The following is a 17,209-nucleotide window of genomic DNA, read 5'->3' on the forward strand; positions in this document are numbered from 1 at the left end:
GCTCTCCGGTGCCATCTTCGGGGCTGGCCCCTGCTATCTTCTTTCAGCTCTTTTACTAGCAGCGGCCAGCCCGCTCTTCCTCGTCACCTTCTGCCTTCTTCTTCCGATGTTGCCACGTCGCTTCCTCCCGCTGTAATGCCGGGTGTGCGGTGCGCGATGATTTATATAGGCCTCTTATGACGTCACAGTCCCAGCATGCTCCGGGTAATGTCGTCACCATCCGGAGCATGCTGGGACTGGGACGTCATAAGAGGCCTATATTGTTATTGTGTCCCTGATCACTACCACACCAGTGCACTGTTGCCGCTTCCTGCCACCTGGCCTGTTTATTGACCATGTTTTTGCCTGCTGCCTGGACCGATCCTTTGCCTGTTTGCTAACCGTGCCTCTGCCTGCATCTTAAACTGACTCATCTGCAGATCCCACTGACTACATACCTGTAAGACACTACACCAGTGAGCATTGTATTCCGGGAGGGAGCCATGTACCAGTAGGCCAGGCTTGCTTGACTTATAGAAACTTGGACTGCTATAGGTAACGCTACACTAAGCTATATTCTCTGATCAGACAGAGGTGACCATTACAGTACATTGGTTTTTACACAATTGGTTGATTTGTGTGATACACAAGATACAACGGGCTCCATTCTCTTAAGCAGATCACATGCAGTATTTAGGTGATCTGACACATTTTTCCCAAATACCACATGCAATGCTGAAAATGTCTATTCATATTCTTTTTATGTGGTATTTACCTCAAAAAGTACAAATGTACAATACCGCATAAAACAGCATTAAAGTCAATTCACAAAGGAAATAAAGAAAGAAATGCAAGTGGAAATTAAGTAGCGATCGAGGCATGCAATATTTAAAGGTTGTATGATTTTAACTGAATGTTAAGGAGTCGGCAGGTGCTGGCATCCTTAACAATCAGTAAACAATATGGTTGTCAAGGAGTGGGTGGTCGCTGTGTCCTTAAAAACCATGAGTCATCTGCAGAATTGCCGGCTAATTACCCTCGCTAATAATTTTTTTTAAATGCCATGGGGTCCCCACCAAAATTTTTACCAGACCCTTATCCGAGCATGCAGCCCGGGAGCACACCCCCTCCTGAACGATGCCAGACCATATGGCATCAACATGGGGAGGTGCTTTGGGGCAGGGGGGCTCCACCCTCAGCACTTTGTCTCCATGTTGATGAGGACAAGGGCCTCTACCCCACAACCCTGGCCCGGTGGATGTGGAGATATGTGGGGGCGAGGAGCTTATTGGAGTATGGAAGCCTCCTTTAACAAGGGGCCCCCAAATCCTGCTCCCCATATGAATAAATATGGGGTACATAGTACTCTTATTCACCAAAAAGTAAAAGTCAATAAAAAAAACACAGCCAGTTTTTGACACTTCCTGTATTCAACCCACCAAAAATTAATAAATGTCCCCCAAGTAGATCTAACATTAATCACGATGAACGCCAACCGCTGACTCACACTGATGCACAGCTGCACAGCCTCCCACCGCTTAATAAAGTAAGGGGCGGGGCCACCCAATGACATCACTGGGTGATGCCACCCCTTATGACATCATCCACTCAGCATGCCACAGTCAGTGGGGGCCTAGTATGGATTGATGACCCCATGCTGTTTTTGTTCTTAATTTTTAAATGCTGGCAATTCTTTTGTTTACATTCTACTGTCAGTGGGAAATCCCGCTGACAGCAACTCATGGTTGTTAAGGACATGGCAGCTGCCCAATCATTAACAGCTTTGACAGTAACTGGTTGTTAAGGATGCCGGTGGCTGCCCTCTCCTTAACAACCAGCTCATTACTGCTTGTTAAAGCGGGAGTTCACCCGAAAAAAACTTTTTAACATTAGATTGAGGCTAATTTTACTAAGCAGAATCGTTTTTTTTTTTTAAATGAATGCAGTACTTACCATTTTAGAGATCGATGTTCTCCGTGGCTTCCGGGTATGATCTTCGGGACTGGGCGTTCCTATTTGATTGACAGCCTTCCGACGGTCGCATACAGCGCGTTACCAGTTGCCGAAAGAAGCCGAACGTCGGTGCGGCTCTATACGGTGCCTGCGCACCATATGTTTTCAAGGAAACCAGGCTCCCCCCCCCTCCATTGATACGTAAATAAACCAGTTGGATAGGTTTTGGAGCTGAGACAGGAAGTTGGTATACAGGAAGTTGGTGGGAGGGACCTGCTTCTCTCCCTTTTTAAAAATAATTTCCTCATTTAAAACAACAAAAATTGTGACAAAAAATTACAGCTTAAAAAAACTCACCATACCTCTTACTAAACAAGCCAAGGAAAGAGAGCAGCGCCATCTCAGTGCAGTATGTCAAGTATTTTAATGGAAATATATACACACTCACATTGTAAATAAGAGAAGGTCAGCATGGTGGAGACACTGTACGGGGTTCTTCCGCTCTGAAGGGAGGACGTGCTGCTGCGTGTGAAGGTGTCAATCTGGTCATGGCTGTGCTGAATGCCTGAAGAAGGAACACGCATGTTCCGAACGCATGCACCACCCCGCTCCATCTGACATCTACCTGACACCCGGAAGTGATGTCGGTGGCTTCTCTCTGTATGTACCCATGGACTAGGAAGTACTGGAAGCCACCAGCACAGCCGTGACCAGATTGACACCTCCACAATCCACAGCACATCCTACCTTCAGAGCAGATGAACCCACGTGACCAGATTGACACCTCCACACGCCACAGAACGTCCTTCCTTCAGAGCAGATGAACCCATGTGACCAGATTGACACCTCCACAATCCACAGCACATCCTACCTTCAGAGCAGATGAACCCACGTGACCAGATTGACACCTCCACACGCCACAGAATGCCCTCCCTTCAGAGCAGATGAACCCATGTGACCAGATTGGTTTTAACCACTTGCCGACAGGCTCACGCCGATATACGTCGGCAAAATGGCGTGGCTGGGCATATTAATGTATCTGTACGTTGCCCTTTAAGACGCGCCATTGTGGGCGCACTTGCGCACCCGTCGCGAGCTCCGTGAGTATGACCGTGGGTCCCGTGGAAACGATGTCCGCCGGGAGTCCCGCGATCGTCTCACACATAGCTCATCCCCCCCAACACATCTCTAGGACACACTTAACCCCTTCAGCGCCCCCTACTGGTTAACCCCTTCACTGCCAGTGTCATTTTTACAGTATTCATTTTTAAGGCACTGATCACTGTATAAATAACAATGGTCCCAAAATGGCATCAAAAGTGTCCGCCATAATGTCACACGCCACGATAAAAATCGCTGATCGTTGCCATTACTAATGCCATAAAACTATCCCCTATTTTGTAGATGCTATAACTTTTTTTGCGCGAACCAATCAAAGTTTATTGTGTTTTTTTTTTAACCACAAATATGTAGAAGAATACATATCGGCCTAAACTGAGGGGAAAAAAAGTATTTTTTATAGATTTTTTGGGGGATATTTATTTTAACAAAAAGTAAAAAATATTTTTTTTTTTTTTCAAAATTGTCGCTCTTTTTTTGTTTATAAAACAAAACAATAAAAGCCGCAGAGGTGATCAAATACCACCAAAAGAAAGCTCTATCTGTGGGAAAAAAGCCCCTCTGGGGCTTATACACTTTCCTGTTATACTCTATAGGAGGTGGTGCATTTATTGAAATATCTGGGCTTCATGAATAATTTGATAAACTATTCTCTTATTTACTCTCTTTCCTTGGCTTGAGTATCTTCAGAGTATTCCTTCTAGCTCTTTCCTGAGCCTGCTGCCGTCCACAGTCCGCAGTTCATCCCAAAGACTGTCTATCAGAGACTTTCAGAGATGCACAGTTGTGCTCTTTTTTTTTTTACAGACCATACCCACTCCTCCTAAAGCTCCTGTTCGGCTCTTCTGCTTGATTCTGAGCATACATGTTTTTTTTTGTGCGTCACAATTGCATACAGACGATCGGAATTTCCGTCAAGAACCTTTCTTGACGGAAAATTTGAGAACCTACTCTCAAATTTTTGTTGTTGGAAATTCCGATGGAGCATACACACGGTTGGAATTTCCAACCAAAAGCTCACATCGGACATTTGTTTGTGTGTACACGGCATAAGAAATGTATCAGAATACAGTTTGGCTTAAATTTATGAAGACAATTATTTATTTGCAACATAACAGAAAACATTTTTGTTTTTAAATTTCAGTATTTTTTAATTTTTATAGCAAAAATAAAAACCTTTTTTTTTTTTTTTGAAAAGCCTATGGCGTGTTAACACACCCAAAAAACTCCACCCGGTGCAGAAAAAATGTGCACACACATAAAGAGTGTTCACAAAAACGTGCAGACGGGTGCAACGTCAAGTGGTCCTCCTGTGAAGAGGGACCCAAACCCTGATCCCCCGGGGCGTTAGGCTCCAGACGGGGACTGAGGTACTGTGGTCCGAGCAACCTAAGCCGACACGGACCCAACTTCCTCGGAGGGACTGCCGAAACAGAACCCTCCCAGTGCTAGGTGGGGCTCTCCTGAAGGGAGGCCCCATGAGAGCAGGCAAACTAAGCCAGAAGGCCATGTCCACCCACTCCCAAGACGTTCAGGGCTGGCCCGAGGACCCGCACCCTACTAATCACACAGTGACACAAAACGTGCACAACAAAAAAAGACAAAAAAGTGACAAACACAGGCTTAAATAAAATAAAGTGGGGAAAGGCATAGTGGAGAGGAGAGTGAAAGAAGTGGCCATTGTGGTGAAACAATGACCAGGCCCTCCGGCCAGGAATAAAAAATTCCTCCGGTCCTAGCCAAAAGGCCCGGCCCAGGAGGCAGGTGCTAAAAAAAGCGTGTATGTAGCAAAAATAAAAACCTAATGGGGAAATAAATACCACAAAAAGAAATGTCTATCTGTCTGAAAAAATCTGAAAACTGGCCTGGGCAGGAAGGGCATACAAGTTATTGTGTGACCAATACCATCCAAATAATTTTTACTTTCATTTCCCAAAGTTATCCGTCTACAAGGAGACCTGTATAGATCAAATGATGGCACCAGTGAGGATGGAGGAGGACCGGAGTCACATGACTGAGAAGATACTAAACATCACCCTGGAGATCATCTACCTGCTGACCGGAGAGGTGAGGAGGATTCTGGGAGGTCACATGACATCACTCTTATCTCTATTAATAAAACACAGACCTGACCGGAGAGGTGAGGAGGATTCTGGGAGGTCACATGACATCACTCGTATCTCTATTAATAAAACACAGACCTAACCGGAGAGGTGAGGAGGATTCTGGGAGGTCACATGACATCACTCTTATCTCCATTAATAAAACACAGACCTGACCGGAGAGGTGAGGAGGATACTGGGAGGTCACATGACATCACTCTTATCTCTATTAATAAAACACAGACCTGACCGGAGAGGTGAGGAGGATTCTGGGAGGTCACATGACATCACTCTTATCTCTATTAATAAAACACAGACCTGACCGGAGAGGTGAGGAGGATTCTGAGAGGTCACATGACATCTCTCTTATCTGACCGGAGAGGTGAGGAGGATTCTGGGTTTCTAACATGATATTCCTATTGGTTCCCCAATACAGAGATTTCCTCTTGTGAAGTCAGGTGATCATATGACCATCACAGTGCCTCCATGTGACTCCCTAAAACCTGAGAGACACAACATGGAGAAGATTCTGGAAGTCACCAAGAAGATGATGGAGCTGCTGACAGGAGAGGTGAGCGGTGCCGGGAATTCTGGGACATTATCCAGTAACAGACAAGGGATGTGTCTAGAACATGGACTCGTAGAGGTGGTGAGTGTTTTCTTTCTTTTTTACACTATGTGATATTACAAGATTATCACCTTTTACAAGTGATCTTTTGTATAATTTTCTTGGTTTAGGGTGAAGATCTGATAGATATAAAAGTTGTGATTAAAGAAGAAGAAGAAGAGACGTATGTGAGGGATGATCAGCAGTCTATGGAGGAGGATGGAATAACGGGGACATTTATAGAGGAGGACACTCCTACAGAGATCAGCACAGGTGGGTCATTAACACTAAATCCATTCCTCCACCCATACTGCTCACTGATTGGTCCGATTTTGATGCTTATACATTTACCCTTATGCGTTTTTTCCAGTGCTTTTTATTGCCATACCTATTTTAGATGAAGGTTGGCAGGTGACACACACCCTTTGTCACCTGCTCTCCATCTACTCATTAGCACTTGTATGCCTCATTGAGGAAACTAGAAAAGTTTAGTTAGGACCACAGTAATGCAGAGAGCCTTGTAAGCGGCCTGTGGCTTATCCATATATTTGCAAATGTGTGCAACCAATCCTCTGCTTTTAACATACGAAGTTAGATAGCTGAATTCGGCTTGCAATTTGGTTGGTAAGTTTGAGCCTGGTTATTACGCTATACAATTTTACTTATACATACTGTTTGCATCAACACGCATCTCATTTAAAGTCCCAACCCTTTCTTTCAACTTTTAGGGATGGAGGCATGTGTTATTCATATGCCTTATTCAAAGTCCCAAACCCAGTTCCACATTGGTCCAGAGTAGGGCGGGGACTGGGTGCTATCAGCCTGTAATCCCCTGGTCACTTTCCTGAGCTGTGTTCCCCGTCCTGTATTCCTGTATTTCTCTCGGATAATCTTCCTTCTCTGTGCTGCAGACACAATTTATGTCTCTAGACTGGATTTATGGAGATTCTGGGGATCAGCAAAATGTTCCCACAATAGGTATTCGTAGACCTGGGGTATGTTTTTTGGGTCTTCTGCCCCATGCCCAGGTTTAGCATGATCTCTGACAGAACAATTCTCCCAGGATTACTTGTTCTGTTGTCTGCTGGCTGTGCCGGGTGGAGGTATATGTCTGTATAGTCTCAGACCCAAGTCACTGAGTGCAGTCTCAGGAGATGGGAGGCAGCGGTGTGGGATCTCTGCAAACATTTCATCTTCCACTGATTACTAAATACCAATATTATGAGTCCTTACCCTTACACTGTATAATTTATATTATACATTACATACCCCTGACCCCTGCACTATACACGCTATGTTGTACATCACTCTGATACTATATAGTCCTATCTGTTGTATCTTATACAATATGTTGTACATTACATAGTCCTGACTTCTGCTCTCTCCCCTCTACCCACTGCTATATATACACATAATATGTATTCTCATTTCTTACACCCATTTCCTTCCAGCTGGACATTTTTATATCTGATCAGATTGGAGCAAAGCAGGAACCAATCAGCTCATGTCTAGTAATAATCTTTGTATCTCTATTTTAGTAGATGGACGGGAGATGAGGAAAACCTCAGAGGATTGTCTCACTTTGTCTCCAGACTGTAAAGTAGAAGATGAGAACATCACACAGTATAGTCCAGGAGAAAACCCGAGTACCTCAAATGTCCATCCGGCACCACACAGTGTAGATGGACCATCGTATTCCTCTTATCCTAAGGAACCTCAGACTGTACGGGACGGTGCCGGACCATCGTATTCCTCTTATCCCGAGGAACCTCAGACTGTACGGGACGGTGCCGGACCATCATATTCCTCTTATCCTGAGGAACCTCAGACTGTGCGGGACGGTGCCGGACCATCGTATTCCTCTTATCCCGAGGAACCTCAGACTGTGCGGGACGGTGCCGGACCATCGTATTCCTCTTATCCTGAGGAACCTCAGACTGTGCGAGACGGTGCCCCACCATCGTATTCCTCTTATCCTGAGGAACCTCAGACTGTGCGGGACGGTGCCGGACCATCGTATTCCTCTTATCCTGAGGAACCTCAGACTGTGCGGGACGGTGCCGGACCATCGTATTCCTCTTATCCTGAGGAACCTCAGACTGTGCGGGACGGTGCCGTCCTTCCAACAGAGAAGAGCCTTTCCTGTACTGAGTGCGGGAAGTGTTTCTGTTTTAAATCCAGTCTTATTCTGCATAAAAGATCTCACACAGGGGAGAAGCCGTATTCCTGTCCTGAGTGCGGGAAATGTTTTTCACTGAAGATCAATCTTGACATACATCAGAGATCTCACACGGGAGAGAAGCCGTATTTCTGTCCTGAGTGTGCGAAATGTTTTTCAGATAAGTCCAGTTTTAACAGACATCAGAGATCTCACATGGGGGAAAAGCCGTATTCTTGTCCTGAGTGTGGGAAATGTTTTTCATTGAAGTCCAGTCTTTGCACACATCAACGATCTCACACAGGGGAGAAGCCGTATTCCTGTCCTGAGTGTGGGAAATGTTTTTCAGTGAAGTCCAATCTTAACACACATCAGAGATCTCACATGGGGCAGAAGCCATATTCCTGTTCCGAGTGCGGGAAATGTTTTTCAGTGAAGTGCAATCTTTACAGACATCAGAGATCTCACATGGGGGAGAAGCCGTATTCCTGTCCTGAGTGAGGGAATTGTTCCTCACTGAAGTCCTGCCTTCCTGTACATCAGGGATCCCACACAACCCTTGAGGTGTATTAGTGAGTGCGGGAAATGTCTTGTATATGAATGTTGCTGGACATCACAGCTCTCATGTGGGGAAGAAGCACACCCTGATATACACCTCAGATATACTCCATGGCTGATCTTCATCATGTAAGAAACAGTTCATAAGGAGATCAGAGATCACCAAAGACATGGATGAAGTGTTGTACTGTGTTGGCCATTGATAGCAGGAGAAAAATAAAAATGGAGTCATGACCTCTCATTGGCTGAGTACATTTTGTGGTGTAAGATTTCACAGACACTTAGAGGTCGGTATAAAATAAAAATAGTTGAACGGTTATGACCGGCATTCACCCAGCTGTGATGAATATTGGCCGTATTTTATTTCATACTCTGATTTCCTTGACTCCATCTAGTGACCATAATGCAGTATTGCACTAATTGAGGTATTTCAGGAAAAATACCCGATTATGGCCACTAGATGGAGCTGATGCTCATAGGAAATCACTGTGTTAGATCACAGCCAGAAATTGTAACAGCTGGATGAATGATTGTCACATTAGTCCAATAAATTCTTTGAGAAACAGACGTCTTATTTCCCTTCATCAGACATGTCTTCATACTAATACCTGAGATCATACTCATACACTTATCAGTACAGTACACACTGAAGGATAGAACTTCAATAAGACAACACTATTACACTAACCATTGAATTAAAATGAGAAATACTATGTTTGGGCTTTAGATGGCGCTAAGTATAATAGCAATTATCTCCAGCTAGTGGCAAATGTAGTATTTTCTATTTTAAATCAATGGAAATTATTCGACCAGCAAATAGCCAATTAAACTCCATTTTCCCCTCATTCACACAGAAGGAATGTACATGTATTTTCACCCGGAAAATTGCTGTACAATTATTTATGACTAGACCCCTAAATGTCAGGAGACGTTTATATAAAGATGGGAAGTATGGAGCAGATAAATGAATAGACCTCCTAGCAATGTTATTACCAGGCTGCAGCTAGGGGGAGCTCTAATGATTAGAGTGTGACCACAGCAGAGTGATCCCATCTAGCTCACATTAACCCTTTCACTGCCAGAGCTGGTTTTCCATTCTTTTTGCACACATGGTAAAATGCAGATTTTGGGCCTGAAGATTAGATAAAACCCCCAAACATATATTTTCTGAAAGCAGAGGCCCTGGAGAATAAAATGGTGGTAATTGTTAAGGTGTTCCTCGTACACAAATGTCACCTTCATATCCGGGTTTATTTTCTCCTTTCCCCCATTTTCTATGGTGTGATCTTTTCTACAATACTTTGTTATAATAATGTAACACGTTGTGTATTGTATTGTACACAAATTAATAATGACTCCGCCTCCACATTCCAGACACGTCATTTTCCTGACCAATCGGATTTCTTCCTTTACTATTCCCTGATTTTATGACTGCAATCTTGTTATAAGTAACATTATAATAAAAAGTTTATTGAATGAAGAAAAATAAAGAGTGTGTGTCGGTGTAATGATGAAAATCTGTGATAGGAAACATTTCTCATCGGTGACACTATAAAAGTCTTTACAGGTCATCAGTTTAGAGTTCGGGGTCATTATTCTCACCATCTGCAGAGATCTGCCTTGTTCTGCACTAGGGAAATGCACATCTGTGCAAGACACATAGATAACAATTGTTTTCTATGTCTGGTTCACACCCAAACCCGTGTGTGATGTGCGGGGCGGAGCTGTGTGGGGTTATGCAGCATGTCTGCAGTTTTCCGCACCTAAACTGAAGGAAACTGACAGCGCCGCTCTGCACTCCATGTGAGAGGAGAGTCGTGTGTCCCCACAGATAAGAGAGGACAGCAGGAGGAATCATGGTGGACAGGAGCATGTGATCAGTGTGGTGGGGGAAGGGGGGCAATTATAAGAACTGATCTCCTGTGCGTCTCTCCCTGCAGCTGCTGAAAGCTGCTTCCGCTTCGTGCCTACTTCTTTGATCTTATAATACTATAATAAATAAACTAAAAATCTGTGCAAATTCATGTAATCATACAATATTTTTTGCTCAACTTAGTGTTTAGAAAAATCCACCAATCAATGAAAAGTTGATAAGATGTGAAAGTTCTCGGTGCTCCAAACTGTGCCAGCTGTAGTGTAGCCACGCCTTCTTCCTCCTCTTACACACGTGATGGTGAGGGCGCCCCTTAGTAGTGTTTCCCCACTCACCAGAGCAATATGACTCCCAGCTTTTCATCTACCAGAGTCACCAACATCCTTCACACTCTCCTCACCTCCGATGGATCCTCCTCGCTCACTCCTGCAAGTCTGCTGCGGTTTCTGTCAGTCTCCCTCCTAGACTCGGCTTCCTCCTCCGACCGCTGTTCTAGCAGGAGCTCCACCTCTTCATACACAATCAGGAGCTCCGCCTCTTCATACACACTCAGGGCTCCGCCTCTTCATACACACTCAGGAGCTCCACCTATTCATACACACTCAGGGCTCCGCCACGTCATACACACTCAGGAGCTCCTCCTCTTCATACACACTCAGGAGCTCCGCCTCTTCATACACACTCAGGGCTCCGCCACTTCATACACACTCAGGAGCTCCGCCTCTTCATACACACTCAGGAGCTCCGCCTCTTCATACACACTCAGGAGCTCTGCCTCTTCATACACACTCAGGAGCTCCGCCTCTTCATACACACTCAGAGCTCCGCCTCTTCATACACACTCAGGAGCTCCGCCTCTTCATACACACTCAGGAGCTCCGCCTCTTCATACACACTCAGAGCTCCGCCTCTTCATACACACTCAGGAGCTCCGCCTCTTCATACACACTCAGGGCTCCGCCACGTCATACACACTCAGGAGCTCCTCCTCTTCATACACACTCAGGAGCTCCGCCTCTTCATACACACTCAGGGCTCCGCCACTTCATACACACTCAGGAGCTCCGCCTCTTCATACACACTCAGGGCTCCGCCTCTTCATATACACTCAGGACTCCACCTCTTCATACACACTCAGGAGCTCCGCCTCTTCATATACACTCAGGACTCCACCTCTTCATACACACTCAGGAGCTCCGCCTCTTCATACACACTCAGGGCTCCGCCTCTTCATACACACTCAGGAGCTCCGCCTCTTCATACACATTCAGGAGCTCCGCCTCTTCATACACACTCAGGGCTCCGCCTCTTCATATACACTCAGGACTCCACCTCTTCATACACACTCAGGAGCTCCGCCTCTTCATACACACTCAGGAGCTCCGCCTCTTCATACACACTCAGGGCTCCGCCTCTTCATACACACTCAGTAGCTCCGCCTCTTCATACACACTCAGGGCTCCGCCTCTTCATATACACTCAGGACTCCACCTCTTCATACACACTCAGGAGCTCCGCCTCTTAATACACACTCAGGAGCTCTGCCGCTTCATACACACTCAGGAGCTCCGCCTCTTCATACACACTCAGGTGCTCCGCCTCTTCATACACACTCAGGGCTCCGCCTCTTCATACACACTCAGGAGCTCCGCCTCTTCATACACACTCAGGGGCTCCGCCTCTTCATACACACTCGGGGCTCTGCCTCTTCATACACACTCAGGAGCTCCGCCTCTTCATACACACTCAGGAGCTCCGCCTCTTCATACACACTCAGGGCTCCGCCTCTTCATACACACTCAGGGAGGAGAGAAATTCAACTTGGCTGTATACCAAATACCAATTTAGTGCAGCCATTATCTCATCCCCAAACAGGGAAAATTCAGTCCAAACCCAAACAAAACCAAACAAGTGATCTGTTTATTGTTCCCTTAGAGCCGGTTCACACTGGGGCGACCTGGGATCCGACTTCAAGTCACCCCAAGTCACGCGGTCGAGAAAATGAATGGAAGTGAATGGGAGATGTCTTAATGTACACTACTGAAGTCGCTGTGACTTCAGAAAAGGTTCCTGTACTACTTCAATCCGACTTCTAGGCAACTTGTACCCATTGATTTCAATGGAAGTCGCCTCAGAAGTCGGATCACTGTCTTAACTGAAGCAACAATACAGGAAGATAACATACATTTCTCAGGCAAACCCCTCCCCCCTCCCTCCCACAGAGCTGATTGTTATTTGATTGGCCACTGGAAAGCCTCCTGTTCAGGATGCGACTTGAAGTTGCCTTGTACTGTCCAGGAGGCGACTTGAAGCTGCCTGATGATTCGTACTCAAGTTGTGTCCAAGTTGCCTCCCAAAGTCGTGCTAGAAGTCGTGTTGCCCCTGTGTGAATGGGCTCTTATTGGTGACCGATGGGAGAAGGATCCCCTCATATCAGTGAAAGAAGGACATTTTTACATTATTATGAAATTGTTGTTACTGAAAGACAGAAATTGATCAATTCACAGGATCCCTGGCTGATAAAGTCTGGACTAGTCAGTAATATATTTCTCTCCCCCTTGGTGGGAGTGGAGATGACCCATCTATAAGGATATACAGTACATACACACACAGCACAAGGCCATTTCAATATATTTCTCAGGACTGCAGTTCCTCTGAGCTCCATAAGGTGGTGATCTCACTTCTATCAGGAAGACAGACAGGAAGTGATGTCAGGTACAGACAGGAAGTTTCGGGTGAGATGTGAGTCGGGAGGAAGTAGAGAGAAGACGTTGCTGGAAGAGACAGCAGAGGAGGTAATAAGATCTTATTTTCTATTTACACCCAGTAACCCCCGTCATGTCCGTCCTCTTCCTCTATAGTCACTGTGACGTCTTTTATCTCCAGCAGATGATGATACACACATATATAGTGTGGAAACCTAGACTAATCTCTTCAGGGTCAGAACATTTCCCCACTTACAAGGCCGGAACATTCTCCATTTTGGAGATGTGTCACCTTTCCCACCAGTCACCTTCTCACCTCATCAGTCTGTATCAGGGGTCTCCAAACTTTATAAACAAAGGGCCAGTTTAGACTTTAGAGGGGCCAGTGGGAGTAGAAAATGTCCAGTGGAAGTAAACAATGCCCCATCATTGGTATCAGTAGGAGGAACTGTGCCCCATTGTTCATATCAATGAAATTAATAGTGCCCCATTGTTTATATCAATAGAAGGAATGGTGCCCTATCGTTGGTGTCCGTGGGATAAATAATACCCCATAGTTAGTGTCAGTGGATGGAATAGTACCCCAAGGGCCAGATAAAGGTAAGCAAAGGGTCGCATTGGCCCCCGGCCACAGTTTGGAGACCACTGGTCTATACTAAATGGATTTTATCACTTTTTTTAGTGTGGGTGTGGCAGTGTATAAGGCATTGGAAGAAATCACATCCAGGTACATGTGAATGGACAAGTTGGTGACAAGATACACAGCGGGTCCAACCATAAGTTTAGTGAGACCTATCTAGTAATAGAAGATCCATCCATTGTGGTGAGTGTCATCCATGTGGGGTCTCCTGGAAGGGGTCACGTGTTTATCTGTTACTAATGGCACAGCACCTGATCACCTACCTCTTGTTTTTCAAGCAACTAATATTTGAAGGGGACTTTTTGATACATTGGACATTAGTTGTGTTTTCTGTTATTAATTTCTTTATTTTTTACATGTGGAAAACTGTTTAATAATCTTGATTTATATTTTTGGCAGCGCGGTCTCTATACACATTTACTGGAGATCATATGACCATCACATTGCCTCCACCCCCCTCCCTGATAGAATAGAGAAATACAAAGAAGATTCTAGAAGTCACCAGAGAGATGATGGAGGAGAGGTGAGCGGCGCCGGGAATTCTGGGACATTATCCAGTAACAGACAAGGGATGTGTCTGGATGGTGACTATCATTGTGTGTGTCAGGTTCTTATAAGGTGTCAGGATGTCACTGTCTATTTCTCCATGGAGGAGTGGGAGTATTTAGAAGGACACAAGGATCTCTACAAGGACGTCATGATGGAGAATCAGCCGCCCCTCACATCACCGGGTAAGAGGAGACTTTATTGTAAAGGAGAGAGCAGTATGGAGGCTCCACCTAGATCCCCCATCATCTGATAAACACATAGAAACAATGTATTCAGTCAGTGTGTGTGTTTCCTACAGATGGGTCCAGTAATGGGAACCCACCAGAGAGATGTCCCCGTCCTCTGTATTCCCGGGATTCCACACAGGAAGGTCACACCATCCCCCACCATCATCAGGTAGATGAGGAACAATCACTGATAGTATCGTTAGGATCTGTACATTATCGGCATTGTTACCATTGATGTCATTTTTATTCTATATTCAGAGTGGAAACCTGAGAGATTCTAAAGTTGAGGTTAAAGAAGAGATAAAAGAGGAGGATGATGAGGATGGGGTGATGGAGGAGTCAGAGTCTCTAAAAGAACACAGAGATCTGTACCAGGACACCATGGTGGAGTCATACAGTAATGGGAACCCACCAGAGAGATGTCCCCATCCTCTGTATTCCCGGGATTCCACACAGGAAGGTCACACCATCCCCCACCATCATCAGGTAGATGATTGACAATTATTGGTAGTTCTGATTTATACACATCATGTTTGTTACATTGAATGTTTTATTATATATTCAGAGCTGTAATCTCGGGGACTATAATATTGTAGTTAAAGAAGAGTATAAAGAGGAGTATGGAGTGATGGAGGAGTTTTCAGAAGGACACAAGGATATGATGGAGCCACCTAATACCAGGAACCCACCAGAGAGATGTCCCCGTCCTCTGTATTCCCGGGATTCCACACAGGAAGGTCACACCATCCCTCACTGTTACAAGGTTGGTGGGATGGAGGTTATAAAACACACTAATAGAGACAATGTGTGGATATTAAATGTGATGTTACAATAATAAAGCTTATATCTTACAGATGATATTCTCTCTCATTTTCTTGATTTAGAGTGGAGATCCAATCGATATAGAATTTGAGTTGAAATCAGAAGAAGAAGAGAGGTATGTGAAGGATGATCAGCAGTCTATGGAGGAGGATGGAATAACAGGGACATTTATAGAGAAGGACACTCCTACAGAGATCAGCACAGGTGGGTCATTAACACTAAATACATTGCTCCACTCATACTGCTCACTGATTGGTCCGGATTAGGGCGAGGACTGGGTGATACCCAGTTATATAGAATACCGGGTTACTTTTAGCAGCAAAAATTTGATCAAACTTTATCAAAAAATTGTTGAATTTATTCCATTTACAAAATGTATATTTATTTTATCAAGAAGTTCAGACTAGAAATAGTGCATTGTTCTTAAAAACGGTGTCAGAACCATTGACGTATCTTGGCATAGAGCCAACATATACCGTCAGAATGTTTATACTGAACTATAAAATATTATTGTATTTATGGAAATATGTAAATCTGTGCTTTGGGAGATATACAATTTTCCTACAATACAAGATATCCAAATTCTTTTATCCGTGCTATTTTGAGGACAAGCAACACAACTGAATATTTAAAAGATATATATATTTATTAACTAAAGATGTAGTGCAACAATTAAAATCAGGTACAATTTGTGTTAAAACAAATAATTGATATGCTTCCACAATCAGAGATAAGCCATGGTTAAATGTTCAGATAATATTTACATTATATGACAAGGTATATTCATAGCTCCTATTTAAATCATCCTGGCGTATTTAAAACCTGGTGGCTTGTACCTTGACATGTATTATCTCTTCTCAATGACAAACAGATCTCTTGCTACTACTTATATATACGTGTACAGAATAAATGTTATATTTGTACACAAGCTTTGCAATGCAAACAAGCTTAATTTTTAATTTAGGAAGAATTTATTTTCACATACCTCATTCTAAAACCGATTTACCGTCGTTAGCTTTTCAAAGACAAACGTAATGCGTATGTCTTTAATATTTGGAATACAATTATCTCATACTGCAGTAAGACATAACAAACTCCCAAATTATATTTGCCAAGTATATTTAAACAGTCTTAGTTGTGTGTATGTGAAAACCTTCAAATTGCCAAAAGGTAAATTATCAAGATTATACATTACCAGTATGTAAGAGGTCTTGCTGTTTGAGAAGTGAGAAAGTCATAATGAAGGACTTCTGTGAGCCCCCTACATGTTTGCGGTCAATCTCTGCCTTCCAGCTTCCTTCAGAGATCAGATCAGGCTCCAGCCATCAGCCCTCCAGAGATCAGCTCCCATCGGCCTGGAGATCCCATCAGCCTCTTCTCAGATCCCCCCTCTCCTGTGCTGTGTAATCACTTTTTATCTCCCCAAAGAAGTGGGTGTGTATTTCACTGGCGATGTCACATGATACTATGTTAGCTCAGCTGCCCTTAGCAACCAATGATCTGGCTATCTTAAACCATGCCGATATTAACCTGTAGGGGGCAGTGGTGTATAAGAAATTATTCCTAATGATAGGGTCAATCAGAGTTAATCAGGATTTATGACCCCCTCTGACTTGAATCTTGGTATAGCTTAATAAACTGTTTTATATGTCAAACAAAATGACAACGAACCCAGACATTTCGGCAACTTCTCAATTTATGATTGAGATAAGGTTTTATGGTCAGCACAGATGCTTTGGGAAGTTTATTTGAACTATTGCCGGAATGTGATCAAAGCAGTCTAATACTTTTAAGCTATTATAGGATCTTGTTCTTGGGACCCTAGTTATCTATGTATTAAACAGGTTTATATGTGAATTACTAATACACATATATTGTTAAAGCATTATAAAGAAACAATACTATTTAATCAGATAT

This window comes from Rana temporaria, assembly GCF_905171775.1.
Source record: "Rana temporaria chromosome 4 unlocalized genomic scaffold, aRanTem1.1 chr4x, whole genome shotgun sequence".
Taxonomy (NCBI): Eukaryota; Metazoa; Chordata; class Amphibia; order Anura; family Ranidae; genus Rana; species Rana temporaria.